This window comes from Strigops habroptila, chromosome 5, assembly GCF_004027225.2.
Source record: "Strigops habroptila isolate Jane chromosome 5, bStrHab1.2.pri, whole genome shotgun sequence".
NCBI classification, from domain to species: Eukaryota; Metazoa; Chordata; class Aves; order Psittaciformes; family Psittacidae; genus Strigops; species Strigops habroptila.
In genome coordinates, this window is record NC_044281.2 from 48851436 (window position 1) to 48870197 (window position 18762).

The window sequence follows — 18762 nt, forward strand, 5'->3', positions numbered from 1 at the left end:
CTGTTCCTAGTAACCGGATTAGAGACTTTATGTCTTGCCCCAGAAGCATGACATTTTGGATCCACTTCCCATCACAGTATCTGGCACACCCCATTTAAAACTTCAGATACTCTCAAGAGACTTTAAACTCCACTTGAAGCTCTTTGGTTGCAGTTACAGAGAAAAGCTTCATTTGCTGTCTCCTTCCACAAAGGACCAAGACTTTGCAACAATATGAACCAGAGTGTTGACAGCCTAAAATGCACTGACTTCAGTCCTGCTAACATAGAGCATGAAGTCCAAGGGAGACTTAGCTGAGGAAGAAGCAGTGACCAAGTGCCACCAAGAGCTGCAGCTATGTCCTCCTCACTAGTGTCACATCACTAGTGTCAAGAAGGGAAGATCTTTCCCTGGTAATCCTCCTCCTTTCCCACACCATGTTTCTCCCCTCCTGCTACACCAGTGCAAGTGCTCAGCAGAGCTTTTGCTAAGCTAATTTAATGCTCTGTTCCTGAAGCACGTTGACCCTTGCCATGCACCAGACACTGGATGGAAGGGGATGGGAAGGGAAGGGCAGATCAGGACCAGACTTACCTTCACACATGGGAGGAAGACCCCAGATTCAGACTGGCTGACTGTAGACTTGCAGGTACATGGCACAGTATCGTTTCTGAAAGCAGTGGGAAAAACAGTTTGAAGAGCAGGAATGTGATAGTGGTATCATCAGAACAGACAGCGCCTAGTTTGCAGTATGAGCAGCACTGCAATACGATCCTTGCTACCACCAGTGAAGGAGCAGACAAGTTTTGATTTTCTTTCTTTTTTCCTTTTTATTAATTAATATCCAATTTCAGTTTGAGTGGACAAATATATAGACATCCATTAATATTTTAGATTAAAATCTTTATCCAAACTATTACCACTATTTTTAAATATTTCATAATAAGAAAGTGATCAAAAAGCTTGCTTTTCTATACTATATAAACACCAAAATGAAAAAAGGAATGCCCATTTACTGCCCATGCCAGCCTGAGCTCTGAACACATCATTACTTATATTAAAAACATTGACATGAAAACATACATTGAGATCTTTTTGTTTTCCCTTGCACAACACCCAATAAAACCTTAAGCCCTGCAACAAAAAATTACTAGTGTTGCTCCTACCACAGCAACCTCACAAATCACCCTTTAATTCTAGCAAAATGAGACAAGATGAGCTCAGAACTGAAGTCTCACAACAGTATTTCATCTAATAATGGCTATCAGAAACCTGATACATTTCAACTCTGGAAAAATACCACTTCAGCTGTGGAAACTCTTACCAAGAAATATATTTTTGTTTCCTTTTAGCGGCAGTTTCAGATGGATTGATCAGCTATACTCAAAAAACCCTCACCTTACTAGCTCTAATGACTTGTTTGGATAAGTTACGAGAAATTTTTACCATTCTTACCCGGAGCTCTTTTGTGCAAACACTGCCATGGAGCAGAACTGATACCCATAACAGTTAGCAGGATATTTCATTTGAGTTAGGGACTGAATTGCACTTTATATGCTTGAACAGCACTTTGCAATGCATGTTCTGTCATTTTGGTTTACTCAGAATATTACTTTTTATTTCTACAGTGGTATGTCTCTGAGCCATGCAAGTGTCAGAAGTTAACACATTTTACACCCTGCCTCTGCTTTGATTTCAAGGATTTCATAACCCATTTGAAAGCTGTGCTGACTACTGTCAGTGGCAGATGTCCCATGGGCGACTCAGTGTCAGGCAACCCTGCCCTTTTGAACCCAGTGCTCTGCTCTCACCTTTGAATTCTCTTTCTTGGAAAATGCACAGACAAACTGACTGCTGCATAAACTTTCTCTTTATTTAAACCCGACAGCTGCATTATTTTCTCTTTAAAAAAGCAATATTCTTTGGAACAATGCTAACATTAATGCAAAATGCTTTAAACTATAGCAAAACGTAATATTTTAAATGGTATTTAATGCAGGTGTTACTGTCTAGAGATCTGCATTTGTTAGACCCCAACCCTGTGAACACCTGAGATTATTCCAATCGATTTCACTAGAGCTCTAATTCTGTTCTGTGGAAATGTGTAAAAAATATATATGCACAGATTGCATATGAAGAATGGAGCTATTTGTAGTACAACCATGCAAAAAAAAAATTAATGCTGGGGGCATAATATCATGCTTGAAGAATTGAGTTCAATATTACCTATAGCTTCTAGATCTCCTCTGCTGTTATATGATTTAATTTTTAATTCAGACAACATGGAGAAAGATTCCATTTTCTTGATTATATACATTGATATAAAAGCTGTGCTTCTGCATTATGATAACTATTAAGAGTCTACAAATTGTACTGCAGATTTACAGTATTACAGCCTATTTGAGAAACCCTCTAGGTTTAAGGCGAGAAGTACAAGTTATGTTTCAGTACAAGCTCTTCTGAAAGCACACAAAAAAAAAAAAACCACCCTATTAATCCAGCAGCTCCAGTGATTCAGTCTGTAGCACTTGGCCATCTGAATTCAGCATGAAGCACCTATTCAACTAGGCTCCACTGTGTTCCCATCCAATGCTCAAAAATGCCTAAACAATTATGTGACAAATCAGAGGATGCCAGAATGAAAGTGAAGTTTCCTTTAAAAACAAAAAAACTGCTTCCCTCAAATTCAGTGTATTTTGAAGAAGACAAAGACAATTGCTCATGCAATAAGGAAAAACAGACAAGTGTCTTCAGGTAAGACTGTTCATTTCATGCTTTATTAGCACAATCCTATTATATATATTTTTCCTCTTCATTTTAATTAACAAAACTGCAGTATAATGGAGCCATCCTGAAGGCCTCATATTTAAAAGTTGTAACTTCTATTATAAACTCTATTTTTAGTGGTATACAGTTTTGGCTAGGGAATTAAAAACCAGCTTAGACTGAAAACTGTCAGGTTTATCTTGAAAACAAACAGAAAAGAGATTGAGGTCTACAATTTGAAGACAATCTGGCAGTGTTAAGTTACAGATCACTAACACTGCTTTAATTTGAATTGTTAATCCCCTCCCACAAAACTCTTTGATCTGAACACTGCAGCACTTCATTTCTTCATATAGAAAGTACGCATAGCTGAAAGATATACATTTTGCATCTAGGTATATTTATAGTTAATATTTGTGCACACACGCCCCCAACAACAGCGGTTTCTGCAAGGGGCAGTAGCAGGGGAGGGCTTTGGGTAACCTCACTGTCTGTCAGCTCAAGGAGAAGTCTCTCTAAAACCAAAAGAAAGAGGTCACCCAGCCTAGTGTATGAAAAAGAGAAACTGCTGTCCTTTGGGCATGAGCAGCTCTCACCTTGGGTCTAGGGTATCCAGATGAGCCCTCCCATAATCAGCTCCCAAGAGACAGCCCCTCCAAAGCACCCAGGGATGTGTCTTAACTGTGCCACATCTTGCTCCCACCACCTGGTCATCATGTTATAGGGATGATCCTTAACGCCTGCATGTTTTGATATGCACCAGGACACAGTTGTTTTTATTTCATGTCCTTAGGGAGCCAATGTGTATACAAATTACACTCACTAACTAGCAAAGCCCTCACTTGAGTTAAAATCATAGGCGAAGTGTTTGTTTGGGAAGGACCAGGGCTTTTGTGCCAACCTAGCAAAAAGGTGCTGCTTAAACACATGCACGCCTCAGCTGGCCCCACAACCAAGCTAGAAGGTGACTAGCGTGTTACACAGACCCAAACAGCAGTGAATAGTCCCCTACATATGGGCAGAATGCAGCTGATATTTCTACCTCTGACTGTGCAAATAAAGCTATCCGAATCACCACCTCATCTGACATTCTGGACAAAATGGTGCATGGGTAACTTGCTACATAGCCATGCACCATTTAGGAAATCTATAACATCTCCTGGTCACTGCAGCAATCTACCTCAGAGCTCTATCTATATTAAAGCACTACGATTTCCATCCAAAATCTTTTGGAGTGATGAGAAATTAAAATGAGAAGCATTTATTTAACAGCAAATGCCTTACCACCAATCATATAACTCTTAAAAAAAAAAAAAAAAATATGATGGTACGGATATTCCAAAACGTTATGAGCCTCATACACAGACTTTCACTGAATAACAATAAGAGTCTGCATCAGAAGGGCAGACTTTAATGCTCAGCAAAGCAAAACTTATTTTGCATGAATCTGGTATTTACTTTTTATGAAGACCACATCAAGCTAAAAGAAGCAGTTAGCATGGATTGAATGGAGAAACGATTGCAGTGGTGCCTCAGGAAAGCGCAGCAAGATTTTGAATAGGATACAGGAGATTACTGGATGAGCAGCTCCTGCTTTCTGCCTCATCACAGGCTGGTATATAGATGAAGTTGTGTTTTCTGGAGTGTATGACAGAAAAAAAATTAAACGCATCTTCCTCTTTTCTGTAGGGGTACATTTCATGAAGGTAGAGACAACCCTGGACTCCCTAGACAGCAGGGGAGAAATGAGATGCTATCTCTAGCCCACAATCTGTTATGCGGATTTTGGAGCCATAAAAGATGGGAAGAGAGGCCTAAAGGAGTTTGTTTCATTTCCCAAAGTAACTAATGGACAATGTGATATTAACAGCTTTTTAACCTTCACTTATCAAAATAGTAGGGAACAGTTTGGGGGGTTTTTGTCGTTGACTTCAATAGTAGACGATCATGACCTCATAAATGTGATATTTTGGCCCCATAACTTTTGTGGTGATGCAATGAGTTGGAGAGCAGTTTACCCTCCCTTTGCCATTAATTTTTTGATCTTAAACAGTTTCATTTAACTGCAACATTTCCCTTACATTTTTATATCCACATCTCAGTTTTATTAAGTTTAACTTTATTTCAAAAGATTGCCTTTCTTGTAACACAATGTATGTGTACCATACTGTAAAAATACCATATCAAACATTGTTATTGTCAACATAGGAAGATTTACTGGAGAAAATTACCCCGAGAAACACACTTAAAAGCCATACTGGGGTGATTCTTGTGTAATGATCAGTCCTAGGATCACTTTATCCAGCTGTACATGCTTACAAATCAGTGTCTTTACATAATGTATAGGACATGAGGGCTAACACGTAATAGTAAAGCAGTGCCTGAACTAGTGAAATCATCTGTAAAAACTGACTAGTTTGCTTTATAGCGTGCTGAGGACACTGAACAAAGCAGTGCCTTATACAAAGCGGGTAACCTCCAAGTAATACACTAGGAACAAGCAGGACAGTGACACAGTGAGCCTACAGAAGAGCTGCAATGTTGAAGCAGGTCCACCACACATCAAGTTTCTCATATGCAATCCATTTGCCATTTACAGTTTGCTATCTCATCATCAATGAATCAATGGAATTACAAGCTTATGCACAGCCAGGCGTGGATTATAGCACATATTAAGACAACATACAAGTTTTGTTAATACTGAAACAATGTTTTGCTTGTTTAATTTTTAAACACCTACTACTACCAGAACACAAATCCTATTACCAGCTTTTTAAGTTATTACCTCAAGGTCATCTTCAACAGTATTTACCATCATGTTACTAGTTTCAAGAGACTGTTTTTAGAACAGTTTTATATATTTATCAATTGTAAGTTTGGACCTTAAATCAGTCAAGTTACTTGATTTTGATGCAAACTGGGAAAAAGTGTATGAATTAATTTCAGTGGAGAGAAGAAAATTACTCACCTGTATTTCTATTCAGGGAAGCACTGTAATCTGTTGTGGTGGTATTGGCAGCAGGACGAGACACATTACACTTGCAATGCATCAGAGGAAGGAAAGGAAGTAGGCTTGCCCATGAGGGATGGCAAAGACAAGTTAAGTTGTCAGACTGCTTCTCTATCTTACAGGAGGCTGACGATGACAGCATTATTTTTGTTTATTATTTGGTCAGCACTCCTTGGTGCCTGGTCCTGTACAAGAGAGGAAGGACAAAGAAAGCAACCGGTAAAAATGAAAACGAAAGTACCCACAGCAGATCTAATCCAGAGCATTATGAAATACAGAGGTAATGCTTCAGAAGTTGAGCATCTTCCATGGTGGTTTCAGACTGGTATGCTCTGTTGCCTCCTAATCAATATTCAACAAACAAGAGGTGGCCTTCCTGTCTCAGGAACTAATGAGTGGTTAATGACTCTAATCTGGTGTATAACAGATTGTTAATACCAGTACAAGAAAAGCCATAGTGAGAACAGGAGGGCAAAAGCATAATTTGATTTAAACTGGTCGCAATTGCACTTCTCTCAGAAAAGTTATGATAGTTATTTGTTATGCAACTCTGCCTTATACAAGCAGAACAAAAATTAAAGGATTGTGATATTTTTAATATTACATTTATGAAGATGATTACCCAGCTGCTGTTTAATTTCCATCTGTGTTCTGCTGCATTTATACCATTAGTGCCACTCTGTAGTTAGACAGACAGGCTCAGAACTTGGAGAAAAAAGTGTGGCTGACAATTGCCATTTAATTCTGTGGAACAGCAACAAATGGGCTTTTCTATCTACTGTTACCTATAAACTATAACAACTACTTTCTTTTTGTTGGCTTTTCAAAATCAAGCAAAAAATGGAAAGGATCATGCAAACCCCAGCAGTTCTCTGCTACACTGAAAGAAGTTGCCTCGATGGTAAATTTGCAAAGCTTCACCTCAGAGTAAATAAAGTCCCTCCCAGCAGGCAGTACACTTTTTTTTATATTAGGGAGAGATTGCAATACACCTAACATTCATTTGCTCCCTTTTTAAAAAACCTTTTTTATATATATTTCTACATTCATGCACCATAAAACTGGTCTTCATCTGTCTGCTACCCTATCCAATAATACACTACAGCTTTCCACACAGCAAATTAAATTGTGTTTTCCAGTCAGTCATAAAACAGGGTTTTACAGGATACTCTTAATATGCTTTAGAAAGGATGAGGAACCTTGTGGCCATCTTGAATAACTGTCTTGTGTCCTAGGTCCTGAACATGGCAGCAAATCACTGCTGGGAAGCTACCTAGGCTGTCTCAAGATGATCTCCTACTTCCTCAGTGAAAAACAAAATGGGATGTACAACCTGACTGCAAAATAACTCCTCCCTTTTCTCCTGCACCTGTTCCATGTCCTGCCTAAGTCTCTTGAGCTGATCCTCTAGGCTTTGTTAATGGAAGCCCTAAAGGGCTTCGGAACCTCTCAGAGAGCCACCTGGGATTAAAAGTGCCATTAGCTACATGAAAAGAAGCAACCTGTAGAGAAGAGTTCACAGAATAGCACTTGCACCCCCGTAAACCTTCTTCATGTACCCATGGGAGGTCCCCTTATCCCAGCTAACCACCCTTTCCTCACCAGACAAGCACAGCACTGTGCTCACAGCTCATATTCCTAGTCACCTGCCTCTCAGATCCTACTATTTCCTCAGGCCAACTCACTTTAAGTTTTATACATCCCTTATGACCCTGGATATTGATTGATTTGGAAAGACTACCATTGATCCAGGTTGTTTTGACCCATGCAGGAAGTATTTCCCTACTGATGCACCTTTCTACCATTGCCTTACTCTCTGTGAAAACCTCTCTATAGCTGCCTTTGATTTCACTCTGTTTCTGCTGCAGGGCAATGCGATACAGGCAACCCAAAAGCAAAGAACATTTTTGGGGTTGTTTTTCCCCCTTTTTTTTTAATGTTACATATTATTACCTATTTTTGACAACAAGCTAGTCAAATTCCACAACAGCATTTCTTGAAGAGAAACAGAAATCAGCACCTCTGCTATTAGTCCTTTACAAACAAGTGCAGCAGGCTGATTTTAATAGAATGAACCTCAGCTGTTTTCAGACTGTCACTTAAACTCTACCTCTTCAGCCTAAAAGCAAGCAGCTCCTTTTCTCCTGCATGTGACACCTTTGATTGGGAATTTTCTCCTTTGTAGCTGGTTCTTCACACTTAGAAGAGCTATAAATGGTAAAAAAGATGCACAAGCCTTATTTTCTGAAAAGCAGATGAGAAATGAGGGGTTTTTTTTTTTCTTTTTCTCTATTTTATTTCTTGAATTTTTCTTTTATAAAAGAAAACCACTTGCTTCTCTTACTGGGCATTAGTTTTCAGAGATGCTGACCATTATGATTTGCTACTGATTATAACATTAGCTTGGGGTATTCCTTAGATATAAAAATCAGCCTTATTCTAAAAATACATTGTTCCAAACACAGACTATCCATAAATCTCTTAAGCACTAAAACTCAAGGACTTGAGCTTATCAAGAAACAGTTATCTTTACCCATGTACCAAGTCAGCTTTTACAAATATGCAATTATTTATATGTCTAATAGAGACCTGAATTCTGTCCCAATTCATTGTGGTAAATTCATCACGGTAAATTCAGAGTAACTACACTGTTTTCAAATATTTAGGCAAAGTGTGGGTGGTCAGACACGACTAATGAGAACAGGATTGCTGCCTTGCTCCCATTCTGTTTGAATGCTCTGGAATCCTCCTTCTATGGAAAACTAGAGCAATTTAGATTTAAGAGTATTTATTTATTGTACCACTGGTCAAAAAGTTGCAAAATCATACAACTGAGAGAAGAAGAGAAACCACAGGGAATATCAGGAACTTAACTTGTACTTTTACCTTTTAAAGTCTTCTCTTCAGTTAATTAAAGACTGTTACCCTGAACTGAAAATCAAATATTCTCATGGGTTTCAAATGCACAGTACCTTCTCTCTCCCTAAGAAATACAATTTTTCCTGACATAACTTCCTTCTTCTCACAGACAGAGAAAAAATGAAGCAACAGATCTATCTTAAAAGTAATAACTTACCCATTATATTGGAATAGTATTTAAGTGACAAAAAGGCAATCAACAAAAGAGCAACATTATTTGTTCAGCCAATTTCTTTCAGAGTGATAAAACAATTCAAAACCCAGGCCATTAAAATGCTGAGGAAAGAAGGGAGGAAGAAACCTGGGGAAAAGAAGCACGTCAATATAAAATATTCAGAGTACTTACACATGATGTGGTTCCACAGACAGTGGCCGCAAAATAGGAAAACAATTGCAGTGTTTGAAAACTAGAGCTGGGCAAATCAATGATTGCTAGTCATCAACCATGCCTCACACACATCATTTATTCAATCAGAATCCTTCCTTCATCCTTCTCGACAGAACCAATAAAAAACTACTCTATGCAGTTAAGCCTCAATCTGTATATCTGAGGAAGACAGGAATCAGATAAATTCATTTTAAGGAGGAAATTCTTCTTCTAATTTTCCTCATAGGTAGCAGTTTTCCAGCTCTCCAACCTTGTGATTCTCAATCACGGTTATTGCTGAAGCACTCACATGGAAACTGGTGGTTAATAGCTGGATTCAGGGACCCCTTCTGCCAAAGGAAACTGAAAAGCATCCAGTATTAACGACCCTGGAGGCAATCACCTAACTGGGGGGTAAAAGTGAGAGGTTTTGGTATCATATGTATCAAGAAATACATGACTAAGGTACAAGGAAAAACTGTTCTTCAATATATTTTTTTCAATATATTTTTATCATTCCTTTTAGCATGGTGTAAAAGCCCTGTTCTGTGAGGTAATCACATTCTGCTAAATTCTTTATAAACAAATAGCAAAAAGACAGCTTCAGCCTCAAAATCAAAGAGGACCTAAGATGGAGGACATCAGAAAAGGAATACAAGGAGACAGGCTCTATCGGGATGATAGGTCATGACTGCCACACATGAGAAGCCTCAGATGTTTATCTGTAAACAGCATGAATCTTCAGGAGCAATGTGAGGCACAGCAGCAAAAACATTTCCGAGATGTGCCTTTGACTGTGAAGGCAGCTTGAGAGAAGACATTATGTTTGTAAATGCAATGAAGCCATGTTGGCATCACGGGATGATCTGTCACTTCTCAGAGAGAGATGATCTATTGGGAGAGCCTGAGACCAAGGGAATGGGAAAAAAAAGTTCGCATTTGGCACAGCTCCAGTTGTCAAGGTCAGAGAAAAGAACGCTGTGGTAACCAAGGCACAAGTAATTAAAGCCTAGACAAGAGTATTAAGGACTTCTTGTTAGGTTCCTAATAGAAGACAGCTCTTGAGGTCCAGGTTGTGTCTATGTCCCACAGTCACTAGCGGCAGCGCCCTTTCTCTCTTTCTGTCCAGCCCTCCCATTTTCCTCTCTTGTACCAACTCTTCCACCTCCTGCCCTTTCTTCCTTTGTTTTCAATTAAACCTAGGCTAAAAAACAACAGATGAAGCAGCTTCTGTCATAACTGACATCACACAGTAAGCATTATATTAGATAATACATTAAATAGACACTGAAAAACAGGGAAAGGGATAAATTATACCCTTGTCTGTTTGTTCAGCTGCTATGCCCTGTCAGATGCATGTTGTGGTGTTTGTTTGTTAAATCTTCCTTGCAAAGAGCAATATTCAGAGAGCTCCCATACTGACAGTGCCAAGGCAACGCGTCCCTGTCCAATGCTAAGGGCATGTATTCCCCCTTTCTTTCAAAAGGGTCTGTAACCTCTACCTTGTAGGACCTTCTTCCGATTTTTTTACTTCAGGAGGGAAGTTTTACAGTGGTGGAACTGGTGTATTGACCTGGAGCAAGCACAGAATGAAGGTGGTTAAAAATTGGAGCCTATGTAGGATTGTGTTAAATTCAGAAATACATGAAGAAATCAGGCAATTTCTATCTCAAAGCTGTAAGAAAAGGAAAGTGATACTTTAGTTATCACTAACAGGAAAAGCGTCTTTTACCAGCTTTTTCCATTCTAAGGATAGATTTGGGGAACGATACAGGCTTTGAACTAGTATTGCAAAGGAAGATCAAGCCTTTTTGCAGCTTCTTTTTCTGACTGATTGATGCATTCATGGCAAGTATTCTTGCTCACAGACCACAAATGACAAGTGACAACCCATACTCTTACACAAAATCACCTGTAAAGCAGTCTAGCTAATCGTCTACAAAGTCCTAAAGAGATTCTTTGATATTGTACCCCACTTTCCTATTTGTACCAGTTGAGTTCTCATCTTAAGTTCTGACAAATCCATAAAGATAAATGTGCAAAAAGATAGCAGAAAATAGATGAAAAAAGAGTTAAAAATTAAGTAGTGAATTCTCAGAAATGTCTTTAGAGATTCTTAGGGACTTAAAACAATAAATGTTTATTTTTTTTAAAACTAGATGTAAAAGCAACCAGTCATGCAAGCCTAGAGTCACATAGGCAAGAATTAATTTCAAAATGGATATTGGCCATTCTGCTTAACTCATGGAATTTATTGGTTTTGCTGGATCTAGCTGCAAAGTACACTTATTCAAGGAAACTTGCCAGGATACACTATGTTTAAGGATTATTCTAAGGATTAAGCTCATAAACATTATACAGCACTCTCTATTGTTTGTAACATACAGCACTCTTTACAATAGTACTAGTAATTCAGATTTTTCACTAATTGCTTGCTCAAGACAACCTAGGGTGGGGGATTCTCATACTAGGAGCATTGAAAATACAAATCCAGAAACTCATCCAAACTTGCCATTGTTCCCAAAAGAGCAGGAATTTCCTGCAGTATAAAACATCCGAAAACATTTGGCCTAAGCTATTCGATGAAGGTACAAATAATGGGACTCTGGGGAATGAATGACAAACCACTGACCCTGCCTTCTGAGAGCTCCTGTTGTTGCAATGTTGCTCCTCCTTTCTAAAGGTAAACAGCAGAGCCCCTACAAATCAAGACTCTTCTAGACTTCAAAGCCACTGGGATATCCCTATCAATATATCACTCAAGTCAGAAATTAGCTTTAACATGCTATATGATCAGTAAATAGCCAGAGTTAGCAGTCAGAGAGCAAAAAAGTGCTGATAGGTCCAGTCAATTATTATTTTCCTGATAAAATACTGTCTCCAGGAGATCTCTGAAGCTAATGTAGAGTCATGCTTCAAACCATGATCCTCAGATGCTATAAATTTCAAGGATCTGCACCAGAATGCTCACTCACTTCAGACACTTAAAACTATAAAGCTTCAAAGGAGACAGAACAAACATTAGTTTAAGCTGTCCAAAAGAACATCTGCATCTGTACCAGTCACACATGAAGGCAAACAGCTTGAGCTGTTCTCTCCAGCTGGGCTAAGTAACCTTAGCTTAAATCTTCTTGAATTGTGACTAATGACCCAGAACATCCTTTGCAGCAATTAAAGCAAATAAACAAACACCCTGACATCTCCTGACAGCATCTGAATGTTCTCTTTCTCTGTGCCGGGTATCTTTACAGATCATGTTGATACTAGCCATGAAAAACAGTTGCCAGAATTTGTGAGAGCTCTTGAAATACCAAGCTATGGGCCATAATTTGCCAGAGGGCCATCTTAGCTCCAGAGTAATGGTGGTAGCTGGCTAGGAGGTCAACAGCACACAAACTGGAAAGAGTCACGCACATAAAGCCCATAAAGCAGTACAGTCAAACTGGCTAGATTTTGTCATTGGATGAAGGAAGTGCAGCACGTTTCACAAGGTTTAAACCTATCGAACCTGCAAGAAAATGGATAACAAACTAGTAACTCTTCCCCTGACAGCACAGACAAGGAGGCTCCAAACTCATGCTAAACGCTGGCACCCACTGGCTACTGTGAGGGATGGCAGCTATCTACTGCTCAAGACCAATCCTATCTAGGAGAAACTGAGGCCAGTTCCTTCTGATATGCAGTGTCATAACCATGAAGGCCAGCTTCTCACAGGCACCGTTAGAGAGGAAGATGGTGGCCACTGTCAGCTTTTGCCCTGTTTGGATGATATTCCCAAGGAGTGGAGGGGATTGTCCCTGGTGTGGCACTGGCAGGCTTACAGCTCCAGGTATGTCCGTGCTGCATCTCTGCTCCTGAAATTGGGTCACTGTCCCACTCAGGGCCAGACAGGGAACTTGCTCTGCAGCCCAAAAGTAAGGGGATTCAGGCAGGAGAGCAATGTCCTGGGGTCTGGTTCCTAGTTCCAGCATTCACTCTGCCTTTTGCAGTAGAGAATAACTGGATAAAGTGCATAAACACTAAGGGTCACTCCAAGACTGCACAGCACAGCAAGGACATGATTTTGTCTGTGTCCTCACCATTTATTTCATCAATTCAAATTGTCCACAACAGCTTTATGTTCAGTTTGAACATCTTTTTAGTGAAGCTTCATTTCTGGTAAGTTCCTGCAAAAGCTGTATTTGGTTATAACATTATGATGGAATTATCATAATCAAATTTAACAATGACTAAGCTGTGTGTAAGTGGTCTAGTTCATGTAAACACATATAGTTAATTCACCAGTATGTAAAATGTTGGTCTTTGGTTCTTTATCTACAAGTAATGATGGCATAATAGTACAAGGAAATTATAATATGGCTTGTTTGAAGCAGACTTCTCATTTGAAAAAACATTCTTTAGAGCCACTAGAAGTGCTCTTAGTTACATTTCTGCTGCAGTTGCATTTCAAAATCTTCGTAATTAAACACACCTAGAGAATGGGAATATATTCCTCTTCCCAACAAAGTCTTGGTCTTGCAAAGTCAGACAAGAAAAAAAAAGCCTGCTTTGGGTTGATTGCCAGTCCCCCTCCTCCCTCCTAGCCTTTTCTATGGTGGCTATATATTTTGTCCCAAAATCTCTTCTTTCACTTCTAAAGAAGTTTCTAACCCCTTTGATCACAAAGAAAACCTTTGAAATGTGAAATGAGTTTAAACTGACACAGCAATGTGTGCTCAAGTCTTTAGACACCTGTAATAACAGTAGTTGGATGTGTGAACTGTCCTATTCACATCAGCAGCATGCAAATTCTAAAGCCAAGTTAAATAGAGGACACATGGTCTGGTGATTAGATCATTATTTTGGCATTTGTGGTGTTCAGGTTTAGTTTTCTGCTGATCCACAGAGTTACGGGAAATTGGACAAGTCAGTTGGCAGAAAGTTTGAACCATGTCTGCTTCCCAACGGGGACCTGGAGTCTGGCTCGTGCCAGAATGGCAAGGCTCTGCCGCCTGCTCTCCCTTATCCCACTTGCCATCTAAGGTTAGATTTGCACAGCATCACAGCATTTGGCCCCAAGACTGGAGATCAGTTAAAAATATTTGCAAATTACCAGACTATACTCTTTGAACAGACCAGGGTCTCAGAGTTCATTAACTCCACAAATTATGAGAGGATGCAACATTGCATTTAAAATTAAAATATACAATGAATTAAAAGCAGTACAACAACAGAGCTGAACAGTGAAGGAGAAGAGATTCATCCTATAACCACAGCCCTGTGACTTGGGCTCTGATTGAGTTCCTGTATGACATCTGAAGAGAGGAATTCAATGATGTTCAAACATTTCTTTTTCTGACAGCAGATGAAACAGTAACTTAATGGAGAAACAGCTGCCAAAGATTAGTGCAGAAAGGTCTGGCTCTCCTAAAAAACACAGTAACATGACATTGAGGGGTGTATATAAAATGAATATAGTTGTATGTATCGTTTCCCAATTAAGTGCAGGTATATCTGGATCAGCAACCCTACAGAAACAAACAGAGAAGAATACACTGTTTTCTCTCTCCATGGTTAAGACAAATTCACAATACCAACAATATTTTGTCATATTGCTTACTGAAATAGCTCTGGCTGCAATTTATACTTTTTATTTCATCAAAACACTTGCCATTGAAAGCTCAGCAAATCCAAAACTTTACAAATGCAGACTATTCTGTTGACTTCAAGAGGACTGTTAGAAGGACCAAAAGTGTGCCTAGGCATGCTATTGAGAAATTTGGTCTACTACGTCTTTATTCTAGATTCATATCTATCTATATAAGCATCCATAATTTAAAAATGTATAAAATGCTACCACTAAAAACCATCACAGAGATCAATAAAACTTGTGTACAAGAATCAAATCTTCCCTCCCACTCCTCAGTCCATTGATGCAAGAAAGAAGGGAACTTTTCCCTTCAAGCCAGCCTTTGGTAGAAAGTGAGGCCACCCTATTTTCTGCCAAGCTTCAGGTAGCTTACAAGGATGAAGTCATATCTTCTAAGATGTGCCATTAGCTTCCTTACTGCTGGAGAAAATTAAGAAGGAAAATTGCCTGTCACTCCCAGAGCTGATGATGAAGGCTGAAGTCTGCTCAGATTTTCACTCCCAGGCTTAGACTTTAAGGTTACCTTATTTATTTATTTTCATGCACCTGGAGTGCTGTTTAAAATACAAAACCTGCCAAGTATTTGCTTTCTTGAAAAGATGATAAATTGGGCTAGATTTTCAATGTGCTGCATACATGCAACCCCAGCTTTCAGGTGATCTGCAAGGGTCTCAGGTAATTTTATCTTTTTGATGACATGTAATCTTCAGTGCTAGAATGAGACACATTTTGTCTCTGTTTTTCCCTCACCATCTAACTCATGGCTCAGCTGATGATGCCAGGATTGATGTGCCTAGGAAGAGACACTTCCTATTTTTATTGCTTATATATTATCTTTTAGTTTTACTATTATTTTTTCTGCACACCTTTTGGAGAACACTTCAAACACACTGCATCTCTTTCCAAGCGTCAGATTACTCATCCAAGCAATGACCTTACTTTACTTCTGGAAGCCTAAAGATGCGTTTGTTAAAATAGGCAATTGGACACATTGAGATAGCCTGCTGGGCATGGCAACTTTGTCCATATGAAATATGCTACAGAAACTGATGTATTCTGAAGCATCCTTTTACATGGATAGCTGATAGCTGACTCCATCAGCATAGCTCCTGATTTACTCATATGTCTCAGGGAAATTTTTTAAGCCTTCAAGATATAAAGAAAAAGGATACATTAAAGAAACCATAAAAGTCTGTTTTAAACTAACAGAAGCAAGCAAGCTTGTTTGTAACATCTACTCATGTCAAGGTACAACAGACCTTGAGGGTTATTTCTGCTGGAGAGATGCATAAGCTATGGTTCTGTTAATAGTAAGGATGATGGCAACAATAATGATGGTAATAATAATGATGAGAAGAAGGAGAAGGAAAAATACAACAGCATGCTCAAATTATCACCTGACCTTATTTTGTGAGCCATATAAGACCATTAAGTCCATAGAGAAATAATCTGCCTGCCAGATGAGGCCAGCTTACTTGTTATCGTAGCCCCTGCAGCACGCAGTCCAGAGCCATACTGGAAACCACGCAGGCATGCTGCAGTGTAAGCTTGAGGCCACGGAGTTGTCCCAGGAGGTAGTCAGAGACTGGTAGCTCCTGAATGCCAACAATGTAACTTGAATTCTCCTGCGAAAAAAACAATGTTGGCAAGTTACCTTCAGAACTTTCAAGGCAAGGCAAGATTTGCAAATTATTATATTACAACAGTTAGAGGTCTTGGAGAAAAACAGACTAGTTGTGAAACAGATGAGCCGTAATCAGATGATATCAAGACATCACATATGTTCAAACCTAAACATCCTGTTCTTCCCTCTGCCCTCCCAATTTCTAACCTTGATATGTGAGGGCCAGCAAGTAAGTAAAGTGTTTTCCTTCTTCAACAGATCATACAAGGCCCTTTAACTGCAACAGGATTTTCTCCCTAGTCACTAGAAACTGGTAGACCCTTTCTTCCACGTCTATGGGAGGAAGAAGATCCAGAACACCACAACGTTTAAAAGAGTGATGACAATGCCCACCTAATGCCTGAGGGGGTAGAAGTCATCAGATCATGTGGTCCAAATTGGCAAATACAGTACAAAAGAATTGGTTAGAGAAAAAAGACAAATTTATTGAGTTTAGATAGACACCTCTTATTGCTGCCTTCCCTACAGCACTTGCTTCAAGTTTTGTGGACTCGCTCAGCACTCAGCTCTAATCAGCTTGGCAATCCATCAAGACACTGTTACTCCACACTGGAGCACACCCAACAACTGAACCCACTCCCTCCAAAACCCTGCTAGTATTCGTCATTATAAGAAGGAGCTGCATTGAGAAAACTGGCAACAACCATCCACCAGCTTTTAAGACAGTATTTCACTTAATGTCTGACTAAAGGTAATCAGTGAATGACAATCTTGAGAGAACCAAGCAAGGACAGAAGAACCATGGAGTATATTTCCCTGTTACCATGTAAAGTGTCATTACCTTACACATACAAAGGTTCTTGGTGGCCAAATCATCTTCCAGGAAAAGACTTACGGCAATAAACCCCATCCTGTGTCCAGTCTGTCACATATACAGACACTCTGCAAGAGTTTAATAAAGTGATGGTTTGATGCAAAACCGCAAGTTCCAAAAAGAAAAGTAGAAATCAGGTATATGCAGCAAACTATGCACTTGAAATCAAGCAGATTCCAGGAAGCAAATGCTTTACATTTTAGGCCATTTCCTCTACCTTTCTAACATTCAATGCATTTGATCTTTTTGTAGAAACAAAGGAGACATTATAGGGCAAAAAATGCATTTTTCTTTAGATCACCACTAAATGTACACTGTTTAATTTACAGACCAAAACTATTAACAATATGGAAATAGTATTTATCAATGAATTCAGGTTTTATTCATATATGCAGAATACTGCTATGCATAAAACATGACGTGAAACATAGCTTTATGTATTTCTACTAGGCAAACTTAAACTTTGATTTATGTCCATTTCGCTAAAACTTTATTGCTTCCTCGTCAGATAGGACAGATTCCTTTCTGTATCTTAGATGGTAAATATAGTTAATGTGCTGAGGCTGCAATGGATCAGCAGTGAAGCTGCTTAATAGTGACATAAATTATTTCAGTGACTTTCCCGGCAAGTGAGAGATGACTTCGTGTGCTATAAACTAATACCAAAGGAATGATGCTCTTTCATGCTAGCAAAGTGCCTGAGCTATATTGTTTTTGTATCCTGTTGGGGATGCTACAAATGCAGCATGTATTACAACTATATGCACTTAGGCCATTTTTCTTTGCTGTTTTTAATGCTTTCCTGCACTGAAAATTGAGCTTCAGTGTCTGAATGAAGGCAAAGCCAGCTACTTTATTTGAAACCTCCCCTTAAAGTCTGCAAATTCCAACAGATTTTTAAAAACCTTTCCATTAGCTAAAAAATATATTTTAAAATAATTATGCCTGTAGAAACTAAGAAGTGCAAGGCATGAATGAAGCTGGACGGCTGGAGAGAGCCACATGCACATGCCTGCGTGCCCTTTTTCCCGCACTGCAGAGGCTGCTCAGCAATGCTCCATCTCCATTAGCCTGCCCCTGTCTCCAGAGACCATGCTATAGTTTCCAGAGCATTTTGTTCAACTTGCAGTTCAAGTGCACTTCTACTAGGAAACCAGTTTCTATTTGTCCTCAAATTGGTCGCTCATAAAAGATCTTTCATGTGCATTGCAGTTCCTCAATAGAAATCACAGGAATATGGGGAGCAGAGCAGATGTTTATTACAGTGCCACAAAATATGTGCCATCAGAGAGTTAACTGATGCAGAAGTTCATCCTATGAGTAGTTTTCACCTATTTAATGAAGCCATATTGTCTGTTCACTTTCATCCTTGCCCCCATAGGAATTCATCCTCTTTTCTTCCTTGTATGTGTTCTTACAAACTTAATTGCAGTTTCCCTCTTTCTGTACCTCCCATGAAGCCAACTTTGACAATCTCAAGAATATTCCTTTGCTGTTTGGTTTTATCCCTCCACTAGCATGAGGGACCTCATACAGGATATCGGGATCTCATTTCCCACTTTTCCTCTCTTCCCCAAGCACTCTTTCCAACTGC

At 39.2% G+C, this 18762-nt stretch overlaps 1 protein-coding gene across 1 annotated transcript in view; it reads right to left on the reverse strand.

The window, feature by feature from the left end:
* Window positions 1–16203, reverse strand: part of THSD7B (thrombospondin type 1 domain containing 7B) — a 398006-nt gene extending 381803 nt beyond the window's left edge. Inside the window, exons 1-3 of the mRNA XM_030486445.1 lie at window positions 16146–16203; window positions 5714–5940; window positions 574–649 (exon numbers count right to left, since the gene is read on the reverse strand). The gene's annotated coding sequence lies outside the window, so the exon portion shown is untranslated. The remainder of the gene's footprint in view (window positions 1–573; window positions 650–5713; window positions 5941–16145) is intronic.
* Between the last annotated feature and the right edge of the window lie 2559 nt (window positions 16204–18762).